This window comes from Hyperolius riggenbachi, chromosome 1 (genome assembly GCF_040937935.1).
Source record: "Hyperolius riggenbachi isolate aHypRig1 chromosome 1, aHypRig1.pri, whole genome shotgun sequence".
In the NCBI taxonomy this organism is placed as follows: domain Eukaryota; kingdom Metazoa; phylum Chordata; class Amphibia; order Anura; family Hyperoliidae; genus Hyperolius; species Hyperolius riggenbachi.
In genome coordinates, this window is record NC_090646.1 from 77,233,796 (window position 1) to 77,247,508 (window position 13,713).

Consider the following 13,713-nt stretch of genomic DNA (forward strand, 5'->3'; position numbering starts at 1 on the left):
ACTGTACCAGGTACAGGTGATTAACAGTGCATTGAAAATCAATAGGTTAATTTTGATTGGCTTTTATAGACTCCACCCACTTTTCTGAATATTAATCCCGGTCACCCAACGACCAACTGTGCAAAGTTTGAGAACCCTACCATTAACAGTGTAAGAATGGCTGCAGTTTACATTCTCCAGTGAAATTTGTATTTGTCTCCGCCCCCTTTTGGGTTATGGGAATAAAAAGTATCCTATACTTCATTCCAGGTAATGTACTATGTGTGTGCCAAATTTCATTCAAATCCGTTCAGCCATTTTTGCGTGATCAAGTAACAAACATCCAAACATCCGAACTTTCCCATTTATTATATTAGTAGGATTAAAAAGTGCAAACTAGAAGAGGGAAGGCAGGCACTCAGTAAAAACTGTGGGTGTAATGACTACAGCTGATGTATTAGTGAAAATCTCCAGCAGGGGCTACGTGCTTACTACAAAAATAGACAAAACATTGCAAGGATCTCATAAAAGAAAAAGCAAAAATTGTCTGGCACTGTAGCTTTAATGCAAAAACAGCAGGTGTACAAGCATGTGTAGTAAACCATTCACAAAGACATAATCCGTGAAAAATAGTGGTACTTATGGTGCTCTGCTGGAGAGGGGAGGCAGCCGTGGGCGCCAGTGGGTGCACGGCCTTACGACCGTTTCGCAATGGGGTGAGCCTTGCTTCCTCGGAGGCTAATCGTGCACAATTAGCCTCCGAGGAAGCTACAGTGCCAGACAATTTTTGCTTTTTCTTTTATGAGATATTTAGTATTAATATAGCGCTGACATCTTCTGCAGTTCTTTACAGAGTGTATATTGTTTTATACTGACTGTCCCTCAGAGGAAATGAAGGAACATATAATTACTTGTGCAAATATGAACCTGTCCTCTTTTTCCACTATCAGGTGTAATAGCGGCTCTGTGGAATTAAACCAGATGTCAGGAGTGCACTTCACTCAGGGGTGCAACTAGAGAGGAGCAGCCTCTGTGACTACAGGTGGGACCAGAGCTGTAAGGGGTCCCAAATACTACTTCACTACCTCTGATAAAGGGGTCCTGTAAGATCCGGTGGCCACTTATGGCGGCGGAACGCCGAGACCCACGCTAAGGTGCAAGCCTCTGGGTCTCAGCCTGTCTCTGATGTCACTGGAGTGCATGGCGCTCGGCTTTCATTGGATAAATGGCGGACGCGCCCTCAGTATGCGCTCCGCCACTGTAAACATTAACCACGTGCGCATAGCGTTTCAGCAGCTCTGCTGACACGTTTTCCGTTGATTGGCTACTTTGGATTCCTTTAGGTTCTGATTAGTTAGTTCTAGTATAAAAGAAAGGTGAGCGCCCTCTGTCATCGCCCGTGATGGCGTACGCTGGGCTTGTTGCTGAGATTGCGCTCACACTTGTCTTGCTGTGGACTTGTGCCTGTCTCTTGACTAAGCTTCTTCTAGATTGGATACCCTGTTACCGACCCGGCTTGTTAAAGGATTCGCATGAACGCTGCCTGGATTGACCCTGGCTTGATTGACCACGCATCTGTCTAGTGATTATACTTCAGCCATTCCCTGATATCTAGTCTTCATCTGGATTGCCTGAGCCTTTAGGCCTCAGGTGACTATTCAGTATACTGTGTTACATTGCCTTGCTGTGTTTGGTGATTGCTGTCTGCCAGTTTGTATGCTACATCTCAAGTTGAGGAGTAAAGGGTTGCCGGCACTACGAAATCTGTAGCTGTGTCACTGGGAGTGAGGATGGACGGATACTCAAAAAGCCACCTTGATGATATTATAGATACTGCGTGCTCATGACTAAAATTGCGAAACATACACATAGGATCAGCATCAAAAAGGGAAAACAGTTGAATCAGGTACTGCAGTATATACTGTTTTAATAGTGTTTTCAGTTGTGAGTAAAATCACCATTTGTATAAAAAATTGTGACAGTCAAAAGGTAGCTACAAAACATCATCATCTGTAGAAAAATTATCATGTGCAAACATCTTGTGCGTTCAAACAGTTGCAAGAGGAGGATGTCCTACCATATCCGAGGGTGGCGGTGGTGGGTGCAGGGCAAAAACAATAGCCTAACAGCCGTTTCGCACGGCGGTGCTTCTTCCGAGGCTGAAGCACCGCCGTGCGAAACGGCTGTTATGTTTGCACATGATAATTTTTCTACAGATGATGATGTTTTGTACCTACCTTTTGACTGTCACAATTTTTGATACAAATGGTGATTTTACTCACAACTGAAAACATCATTAAAACAGTATATACTGCAGTGCCTGATTCAACTGTTTTCCTTTTTTGATGCTGATCCTATGTGTTTGCTACATAAACCTGCAGGGTTTTGTAGTTTGTATTAGGCAGGAGCTTTCACAGGTGTTAGGGCTGGGTTATATGTCAGTCATATGGGCATACAGTCTGACTCACAGCATGTGACCAGACAAGCCTGACAGGTCCATTCTTCAGATCAGGTGTTTTTGAGGCTACACTTGTTATGGGTGTGAAGATTATGATGGCCACACTTGTTTTTATGACCCTTACAAGATGGGCCCCCAGGCTGTGAGGGCCACCAAGGGAAAGGGTGTGAAATTGGGCAGGGCCCAGCAAATGTTTGCACAGGGGCCCCATGATTTGTAGTTACACCACTGACTTCACTTGTTGTTATGAAAGTACTTTTTCTGTGATCACTAATTTTTTTTGCACTTCGGTTCCCCAACCTCTTCCAGAAAGATATAAAATTTACTTTTTTGTAGCCATTGGCCTCAATTCACAGAGCTTTATCAAACACTTTATCAAACGTTTGATAATTTACATCATGGGTAAAATCTCATTTTCAATTCACTAAGGTGTTATAGATTTGTCGAATGTTTTATCGATGAAATGATCAATAAATCTATAACACCTTAGTGAATTGAAAATTAGATTTTACCCATGAGGAAAATTATCAAACGTTTGATAAAGTGTTTGATAAAGCTCCGTGAATTGAGGCCTTTGTCCTATTTTGAACTTGCTTCTCCTGGTAAGATTCTCCCAGAACTAGTCTGCTCCCGCCTGGCAGGTGACACTGTGAGGTAAAGGACCACTGAACTTCTCTTGCTACCGCCTCACCCACAGAGGTTTGTGAAGCACTGAAGGTCTGCAGACACCGGCCTGCTCTGAAGCCTCTGAGATACCTGTGAGTCAAGCAGTCAAAGAGCAGAGGAAATATCAGCTAATGGTAACAGACTGCGAATTCTTCACAGAGCATGATGTGGGAATACAAAGTATTTTTGAACATGAATATATGCTGAAGATGACAGGGAGGTTACCTGCTGTCAACAGTTACATTAAGCCTAAAACTGTAAAATAAGGTTCATAAAGCTACAATAACCGAAGAAGGGGTGACAAAGCAAAAATTGAGATCTTCTATAAATCCTCTGTAAAAAGGCTTTTCTTTGAAAGCATCATCACAGAGGGGAAAAGGAAAGAAGACTAGAGACGATATTTTGAGCTACTTAACTCAGACTGGACTGCAGATATGCATCCAGTTTGAGCCACGGTAAACCAATCTGGACGCAACTATGCGCCCAGTGTTGGTGCAGCCGGGTGTGCGCGCATGCACATGCTCCTGCTGCTGGTTCACAGCAGGATTTATGTAGAGGTAGTCGCGTTTGGTGAAGGGGAACATGTGCTCCCCGAGCCAACCAAAGTGCCGTAAATGAATGAACATGCTTCAAATCACGAGGCATGTTCTTTTATAAAGGTGAAAGTAAAAAAATGTAGTTACAAAATTAATGAACACTTCCTGGTAAATTCCAGGACATTGTATAGCGCCTCTAGTGGCCAAAAAGTAAAATCAAAGTAAAAAAATTAATCCAATAGTTATTAAAACCTTATTAAACTCTTTCCTCCCCTGTAGTTAACGAATATAATACGTGTTAAAAAAAAGTGAGAGTTAAAAAAAACAAATAGGGTCTAAGCTTTTTTTTTAATCTGTATGTAATGAGGGTATATTACTGTTATTTTAACTAACAAGCGTGTAATTATTGATAGGGTACAAAAAGTACAAATCAGAAAAAAAACATTCAGTTCTAAATATTTCTAAACAATGTATTGTCGCCATACATTTTACTATAGGGTCCGCACATGCAATAAATTAAAGGTTGTTTTTTTATTCACATTAAGACAAGACAGATGTCCAACCAAGGAACGTTTTTATGCTGGGAATACACTGTTCATTTCTGCCGTGCGTTTTTGCTCTCGATAGTTTTTGCCGCTCGATTTCAGCTCTCGATTCAGCTCTCAATTCTAAGTTTTCTCTTGTTCTCTTATCTTTTTCCATTCACTTCTATCAGAAATCAAGCGGCAGAACAATCGAAAGTGAGTTCGGACATGTCGGAAATTCTCTATCGAACCATCTAATCAGCTACAAAACGAACCGTGTATTCCCAGCATTAGGGCCACGGTGGATCCTCTTTGTCAAGGAATTTGACAGAATGGTAACTGTCGAATACCTTGACAAGGGACCCGGCGTTGCCCCGAAACATTCAATAGTTGACATAATAGCTGGCATGTGAAGTGACTAAAAAAAACAACCTCTCATTTATTGAGTGTGCATTGACTGTACTGTTCCAGCAACTCACCATTTTGCATGGTGTGCGACTCTTCTCTGATTCTTATACAATGGCCTCAATTCACTAACATCATGCTGGAGATAAGGCAAGAGAAAACTTACCTCCACATAAGAGAGAGTTATCTTATCTCTTCATTCCTTAAGTTACCTCCTCTGTGGTTAAGTTACCTCCTCTGTAGATAAGTTACCTCCTCTGTAGTTAAGTTACCTCCTCTGTAGTTAAGTTACCTCCTCTGTAGTTATTTTACCTCCTCTGTAGTTATTTTCACATGCAGTTAATAAACAGCCTGTCTTTAACTTCTGGAGTTATTTTAAGGATTGAAGAGTTAACTTAAAGACAGAAGAGTTAACTTTAGGTTTGCCTGAGGTAAAATGTTTCCTGAATACTACATGCCTTATCACCATGGTAACAACTCTAGAAGAGTTATTAAAGACAGGAGGTAAGCTTAGTGAATTGAGGCCATTGTAGTAGGAACATAATTACCGGCACAAATTGGCAAATAAACCTGTTCACTAACGTCCATTTCTTCCAGAGTAGAATACACAATATATTACTTTCCTCCTATGTTGCAGTCACTTACAGTAGGTAGTAAAATTCTTTCTAACCAGTTTCAGACTAGTCCCTCTCCTCATGGGGGATCCCCAGTTCTCAGTACATGCCAGCAAGCTTCACTGCACACTAATTTGGCAGCTGGATTGAGCTACTGCTTTTTTTGTACTGTAAGTGCTTTTGAAAATAAAGAAAATCCTGAGAATAGCTCAAGTTTTTTAACTCTCGCTGTGCTGGAAAACAGAAAGGGACTTAGGGCCTGTTTCCACTACACGCGGATTCTGGATGCCTATGGGCCTGTTTTCACTAACGTTTTAATTGCATAGGAAAACAGATGCATGATGCAGAAATCTGCATCAGAAAAATTGCGTTTAATGGAAACGGGCCCATAGGCATTCATTGGAGTCAGATTTTCTGCATCCAGAATCCATGTTTAGTGCAAACAGGCCCTTATATGTACCTATGTTTAGCTCATTCTGTCACGTCAGGTTTGCTTTAACCTCCTTAGCGGTAAGCCGCCGCGGAGGATATCTCAGCCCCTGGTGGGGCGATTCCTGTCCTGTAAATTGCTGAATGCGCAGCCAGCACTTTGCTAGCTGCGCGTCCAGCTCGATCGCCGCTGCTCTGCGGCGATCGTCCGCACGCAGCGGCGGAAGAGGGCCCCCGCCAGAGCCCTGCGTAGCCCGGACCAATCAGTCCCGGGCAGCGCAAAGGGCTGGATCGGATGGGTCTGACGTCAGGATGTCGGCTGACGTCCATGACGTCATTCCGATCGTAGCCATGGCGACAGGAGAAGCCAAACAGGAGATTGCGTTCTATACGCGATCTCCTGTTTACTTTTGTGGCCGGCGGCGATCGGACTAGAAGGACACATGCGCCCTCTAGTGGTGTTTTATGTAGCTACCACTCAGGTAGCTACATGAAACAAAAAAAAAATTAAAAAAAAAGTGCAATGCAGCCTCCTTGGCGGAAAAATTGAACCGCCAAGGAGGTTAAAGGACAACTGTAGTTAGAGGGCTATGGAGGATGCCATATTTAATTCCTTTTCAACAATATCAGTTGCCTGGCAGCCCTGCTGGTCTATTTGGCTGCAGTAATGTCTGAATAACACCAGAAACAAGTATGCAGCTAATCTTGTCAGATCTGACAATAATGTCAGAAACTCCTGATCTGCTGCATGCTTGTTCAGGGCTTTGGCTAAAAGTATTAGAGGCAGAGGATCAGCAGGACAGCCAGGCAACTGGTATTGCTTAAAGAGACACTGTAACATCAAAAAGATCCCCTGGGGGGTACTCACCTCGGGTGGGGGAAGCCTCCGGATCCTAATGAGGCTTCCCACGCCGTCCTCTGTCCCACGGGGGTCTCGCCGCAGCCCTCCGAACAGCCGGCGACTGTGCCGACTGTCAGTTCAATATTTACCTTTGCTGGCTCCAGCGGGGGCGCTGTGGCGACTTTCGGCACGGAAATAGACGGAAATACCCGATCTCCGTCGGGTCCGCTCTACTGCGCAGGCGCCGGAAACTTGCGCCTGCGCAGTAGAGCAGACCCGACGGAGATCGGGTATTTCTGCCTACTTCGGCGCCGACAGCCGTCAGAGCGCCTGCGCAGGAGCCAGGAAGGTAAATATTACGTCACCGCTGCACGGAGGGCTACAGCGAGACCCCTGACGGATGGAGGACGGCGTGGGAAGCCTCATTAGGATCCAGAGGCTTCCCCCACCCGAGGTGAGTACCCCCCAGGGGCCGTTTTGTCGTTACAGTTCCTCTTTAAAGGGAACCTAAACTGAGAAGGATGTGGATTTTTCCTTTTAAAATAATACCAGTTGCCGAACTCACCTGCTGATCCTGTGTCTCTAATACTTTTAGCCACAGCCCCTCAACAAGCATGCAGATCAGGTGCTCTGACTGAAGTCAGACTGGATTAGCTGCATGCTTGTTTCAGGTGTGTGATTCAGCCACTACTGCAGCCAATGAGATCAGCAGGACTGCCAAGCAACTGGTATTGTTTAAAAGGAAACATCCATATCCCTTCTCAGCTTAGGTTCCCTTTAACCACTTAACAACCTCTGCCACGCTTATCTACGCCCCTTTAAAATTCACCTGAGTCACAGGGGCGTAGATAGGCAACTCCTGTTTATTTTCCTGCTGTGCGCGTTCGCGTTCGCGTGCACGCGGACGTGCATACGCGTCGGGCACCCGCTGGTCTGTGATTGGCTGATGTGAACATGTGTTCACAAAGCCAATGACAGTGCTTATTCATGCAGAATGTGTGTAAACATTGTATCAGTCACTATGCTGTTACAGTTACTGAGATCACTCGTGAGAGGATCTCAGATAACTAACACAGCATTAGTGACTGATCAGCATCAGTGAGGTTTTTTTTAAATAAATTATACCCCCATTAAGCCCATTAACCCTTGCCTCCCTTAAATGTGAAAATTGCTGTGGTTTTTAGGTGAAAAACCCCGTGGTAGAGAAGTGGTTAAAGGACATCTGAGGTGAAAATAAACAGAAGCGATAAACAATAGTATACAGTATATCACCCTTCTCCTAAAAATGACCTTTTTTTTCTAGTTATCTCACAGTTTTATTTTATATTTAAATCTAGTTTTTAAGTTTTTACTGTTTCATTGTCTCTGCTCAATGACACCTTCACTGAAGTATGCTACAGCTCAAATCTATGAAATATTGACCCTTTTTATCTCTTTCCTGCTCCAGGAAGCCCTTTACTGCCAGGAAAGTGTTTTATGGCTATAATGACTTATCAGTGAGGGTTATGGTATAGTCTGACCCAGTCCAACCCGGTCCCGACCCAGACAGAAACTGTCACTTGCATACCTGATTAACTTTTTCAGGTATAAAAAGAAAAAAAAGGAACACAGCATAGTTATTTGTGGGCTAGGCACTGTACATACACATGTCTATCTCATCATGTCACATGTCACCTCGGTTGTCCTTTAAAAAGAAGTAAATATGGCAGCCTCCATATACCTCTCGCTACAGTTGTCTTTTAATGCATTGCTGCCTGGCTTCCTGCCTAGCCGCATAATTACCCATCATTTGGTGAATACTTCGAAAGAGATGCGTGTAATGTTGCCAGTAACCTCGCAGAAGTGACTGTGGGGATTCCCCGGCCACCCCGTCTGCACGGCTTGGATTGCTTCACCTGTCTAATTTCAGCTCCAGGCAACAATTATAGCGGATCAAATGCCCTTCTCTGGAAATGCTAACCTGCACTAATGACAGTGCTCAGATGCAGGCTCCGCCCCTGTCCCCTAGGGATCCTGTAATGTAAACTGCACTCTCCTCACCTTCCTCACCCCCCTCCCTTTCCTCATTGCGTTGTGGACTATTGCCAAGACAGCCACACACAGAAGGGGAAGTTGTGATTACTGTATAGACAGGAAATGAAAGCTACATGCACACATTGGCCCTGGTTTTTTTTTCTGACCGTTCTCACAAATAGTGATGCTCGGATACCCCCCAATCACGAATTCAAGTAAATCCGTCCACGGCACAATCGAAATCCTGCTATGCAGTGATTGTGATCACGGATTTGAATCGGAGCTCTGGATTCGACTCGGATTTTAGACGTGATTACATGTAGAATCCGTGATCACTGATTTGACTTTAACGTTAATCGCACAGCCCCCATACATGTTACAATCAAGAAAACGGCAGGGATTATAAAGGTGATCAGTGGCTACAACTTAAAAACATTTTTCAAAAATACCTAATAGTTTTAGAGAAAATCGATTTAAAATTTTAAGTTTCAAATGAAAAAAGTATTTGTGATAATCTGTTAAAACCTGCTGACTTTAGCGGTGAATAGCAAAGCGTCCTTGTTAGAAACACCAAATTTGCCAGATATGTTAAGTAGAACAGTTGGGAACAAGGGAAAACGTGGTTTTTTTTTTTTTTTTCAAAAAGACCTTATAGTTTTTGAGAAAATTGATTTTAAAGTTTCAAAGACAAAAAGTATACATGTAAATGCGGTAAATACACGAACTGTCATTTACCGCATATAAATGTTATACTATTTTGTTTTGAAATTTTAAAATCGATTTTCTCAAAAACTATAAGGTCTTTTTGAAAAAAAAAATTCCCCTTGTTCCTACTATTCTACTTAAAGCGGTATCGTCACCACAAAAATCAAATTTCAACAGCAACTGGTCTGAGTGTATTAAGTGATAAAGATGCTAATCCTGCATTCAAAACTTTCAAAATGTTTTTTGCTGTTATGATTTGGAGTTATCATATACCTTAGGAGCACTGGCTCTTTAGTAGTCGGTGCCAAAGAATTGCATGCTGGGGGTTCTTTTTATCAATAATATATTCCTCCTCTTCCCTTTATTTCCCTGCCTGCTGCTTATCAGAAACCTGATCCCCTACTCACTTGTGTTTACAAGCAAGGCTGAAGCGACTCAGCGATTGGAGGAGACAAGAAAAAAAGTAAAGGGCAGAAATGACATCACGAGTTAGCCTTTACTGTGGGCAAAAGACATGGCCCCACCAGGAACAGTCATTTACTATATAACATTGACTGAAATCAAAACGTGGACAGTACAATACATGTGTTATGTACTAGATCAAGTATTTATCTACTTATAGGCCTGGTGCACACCAGAGGAGTTTTTCTGAGCGTTTTGAGTTTTTAAATCTGCTGCTAGTGTTATCCTATGTGTCTGTGCACACTGGAGCGATGAAGTTTTGTAAAAAAAAAACCCATAGCATTACATTGGGAAGAGCTTTTAGAGGTTTCAAAAACTCAAAACGCTCAGAAAAACTCCTCTGGTGTGCACCAGGCCATATATGTGTTTTTTTCCCCTGGAATACTATGTCTGATCCTACTGCTTTAAAGTGGATTCGAGATGAAAAACTAACTATAACAAGTAACTTGTCTATATATCTTATCTAAAGTTTAGTTTACACAGCATATCTAGCTGCAAACAGTTTTAATAGAATATGATTGTTTATTCCTGTGATATAATGACAGCAGCCATGTTGTTTGTAAACATTACACAGAGGCGGGCTTATCTGTATCTTGAGCCATCAGCCTAATCCCCTCTCCTCCTCCCTCCTCCCCTCTGCCTCCCTCTGCCTCTGCCATCTCTGGCTAGTAATACCTCCCCCTCCTCCTGCCCAGACTGAGCTCCCATGAGCCCTTGCTACTGAAAGTGCCTTGGCTCTTTGAACCTGTGGGCGTGACTTGTTTAGTTTATAGGGAATTAGAGTATTAAAACAAAAACAAAAAAAGTATTTGGCTTGAGGAATGCCCTGTAAACAATTGGAAAGAAACACAATTATGCAATGAGTAAGAGTTCATCTCTGATCCACTTTAACATATCCTGGAAAGTTGGTGTTTATATAATTATATCATGTAAGGGGCCTTTGCTATTAACCGCTAAAGTCAGTGGGTTTTAGCGGTTTTAATCACAGCTGTGGTGACGGCTAAATCCGTGATCACAAGCTGGATTTGGACGATCACGAGTGCATTCGGAACTGAATCCGTGCACGAGAGGCGATCACGGATTCGGATCACGATGTCGGATAGTGAAACAATGCTTGTGAATCTCGGCTATTCTGTGACCCCGAGGTCGTGATGAGCATCACTGCATATCTATAAAATGCTTTTTATACCCCAAGCAAGACAGAAAATACTCAAAATAAGTTGGATATTACTTTTTTGAACCTGGTTTTTACCGTAGTTTTTTTTCAGTAGTTATTAGGCACTGAAAAATGATTTTGCAGAAAGGAGGAAAAATGTTTTCCTGGAAAAGCGCAATTGAATCAGGACAGTTAAGAGATGTTGGGGTTGATTCACAAAGCTTACTTGTTTTTCACCTTAAAGAGGAACTTTAGCTAAAAAGGGAGGGGATACAAATCAATTTCTGGTTGGACTTGATGGACAGATATCTTTTTTTTTTTTAACTAAAACTGACTATGTAACTATGTAACAATACATTGCAAAGGGAGAAGTAAAAAAAAAATAGAAGAGAGTTCAAGAAATGAATGATATTCGGCATGTAATTTGTTCGTTGTTTGATCCACAGTCAGCCTGCATGTAATCATCTTTACTACTGGCAGACATGAAAAGAAAAACAGCCATTATCTATAGCCACAGCCCCTAACAATGTGATAGGCTAAAAGGTTGTTATTGGTTTTTATAGATACAGTATACATATGCAAAAAGGAGATGCTGGTTGCTTGGCAATTGAAAACATCTGTTATTTCTCACAATGCAACAAGGCTCCCACAGTGTGATGTCATGACCTAGGCCCTGACATCACTGTGGGAATGGTTTCACCACAATAGGAAAACCTTTAAAACCTTGTTTAATTCATCTATAGCAACGTGACAGACTAATAGAACAGGCATGTGCAGTTTGTCCTGACAGCTGTTTTGTGAGTCCCCCTGCTTTGTCAGGGGCCACAAAACATGAAGCAATTCTTATGAATGCCAGTGGAGTGAGAACACCTGATTGGCGTACCGGTTCTTGGCCAGGTACTCAGAAGTTTTTACAGGTAGGATCAGCGTCACAAGTGGCAATGTGCAATAGGAAGTTAGCATTGGCAACTTTTATGTCTCCCATTTCAAGTGCCCTTTAATAACTTTTCATCTAGAATTTGTTCTTCCTCCTTATGGACTATGTCAGTTTTTGACATTTTAGCTATGATCCTATTTAATCAGCAATAACTTTATGCCTACTTATGACACTTAAAGGGTACCTGAGACGGGATATATACTGTATATATATCCTGTCTGCTGAAAAGCTTTATGGAGATGAAGATTTCATTTTTCAGCACGACCTGGCACCTGCTCACAGTGCCAAAACCACTGGTAAATGGTTTACTGACCATGGTATTACTGTGCTCAATTGGCCTGCCAACTCTCCTGATCTGAATCCCATAGAAAATCTGTGGGATATTGTGAAGAGAAAGTTGAGAGACGCAAGACCCAACACTCTGGATGAGCTTAAGGCCGCTATCGAAGCATCCTGGGCCTCCATAACACCTGAGCAGTGCCACAGGCTGATTGCCTCCATGCCACGCCGCATTGAAGCAGTCATTTCTGCCAAAGGATTCCCGACCAAGTATTGAGTGCATAACTGAACATAATTATTTGAAGGTTGACTTTTTTTGTTTTAAAAACACTTTTCTTTTATTGGTCGGATGAAATATGCTAATTATTTGAGATAGGAAATTTGGGTTTTCATGAGCTGTATGCCAAAATCCTCAATATTAAAACAATAGAAGGCTAAAAAATATATGAAAGTCTAATGTTTATCAGTACATTACAGAAAATAACGAACTTTATCACAATATGCTAATTTTTTGAGAAGATCCTGTATATATTATAGTAAGAAGGGGAGGAAAAAAATAGACATTTTTCTCAGCTTTCAACCAGTACAGTTTTAAAATAAAAAGTACTACAGTAAATAAAGTACACACATTTTATTATTTTATTTACTTGCCCAATTGGTTATGAAATATGGCAAATTTAGTATCATTTTAACCGGGATGAGATGAATAATGTATTTTGCAGTTTAACCACTTATGCCTAAGAGGACGAATATATATTCGGCCAGCAGGAGACGCTTAGCGGAAATGTGGATGGATATATTCCTCCAGCGGTGTTGCGGAGGATGCGCGCTTCTTAGCGATGGGTATTACAGGGGATTGATTGCGGAGGGGAGGATGAACGTTCCACCATGCCAACCGAGCCCCTGTGAATGAATCAACATGCCTTTCGAATCACAAGGCACATTGATTCATAAAACTGTAGGGGGGAAAAAAAATTAAAGATCGTACACTTCCTGGTAACTTCCAGGAGAGAGTACAGCGTCATCTGGTGGCCAATAAGTAATAAAGTTTAAAATATTTAAAAATAAATACATTTAATATTTATTAAAAACCTATTAAACCCCCCACCTCCCCCGTAGCTGCAGAATAAGTTTAAATACATAAATAGTTAACTTAGGGACTGAACTTTTTTAATATGTATGTTGTGACTGTTATTTTTTGCCTATATAGGTTTGTAATGAGTGATGGATGCAAAACTGAAAAAAATGCACCTTTATTTCCAAATACAATATTTAGGAAATATTTTGAACGTTGCACTCATCGGGGCAAATGGGCAAATAAAATGTGTGGGTTTTTATACACAGAATGTTTTGTTTTAAAACTACAATGACTGAAAACTAATTATTATTTTTTTCCATTTTTTTTTCTTATTATTCCCCTTAAAGCCAATGGGAATCCGATAAAAAAAAACACATGGATGTGTTTTAAAGGTTATTGTTTAGTATCTTATGTTATTTTCGCCGTTCCCCCGCCTCTGGAGCTGCTAATTTTGCCCCCTGTGTTATCCTAGATGACCGCCGACCTTTACTTTGGCTTCCGGGTCACCAGCATCACCAGCCTCTTCCATTCCCTGATCTCCCAAGCGCTGGTACAGCTGAGCGCGGCTCAGAGGGGCGGGAAAAGGGGAAGAGATGGCCGTACGTGACGAAGGAGAGACAGAGCAGTGGGA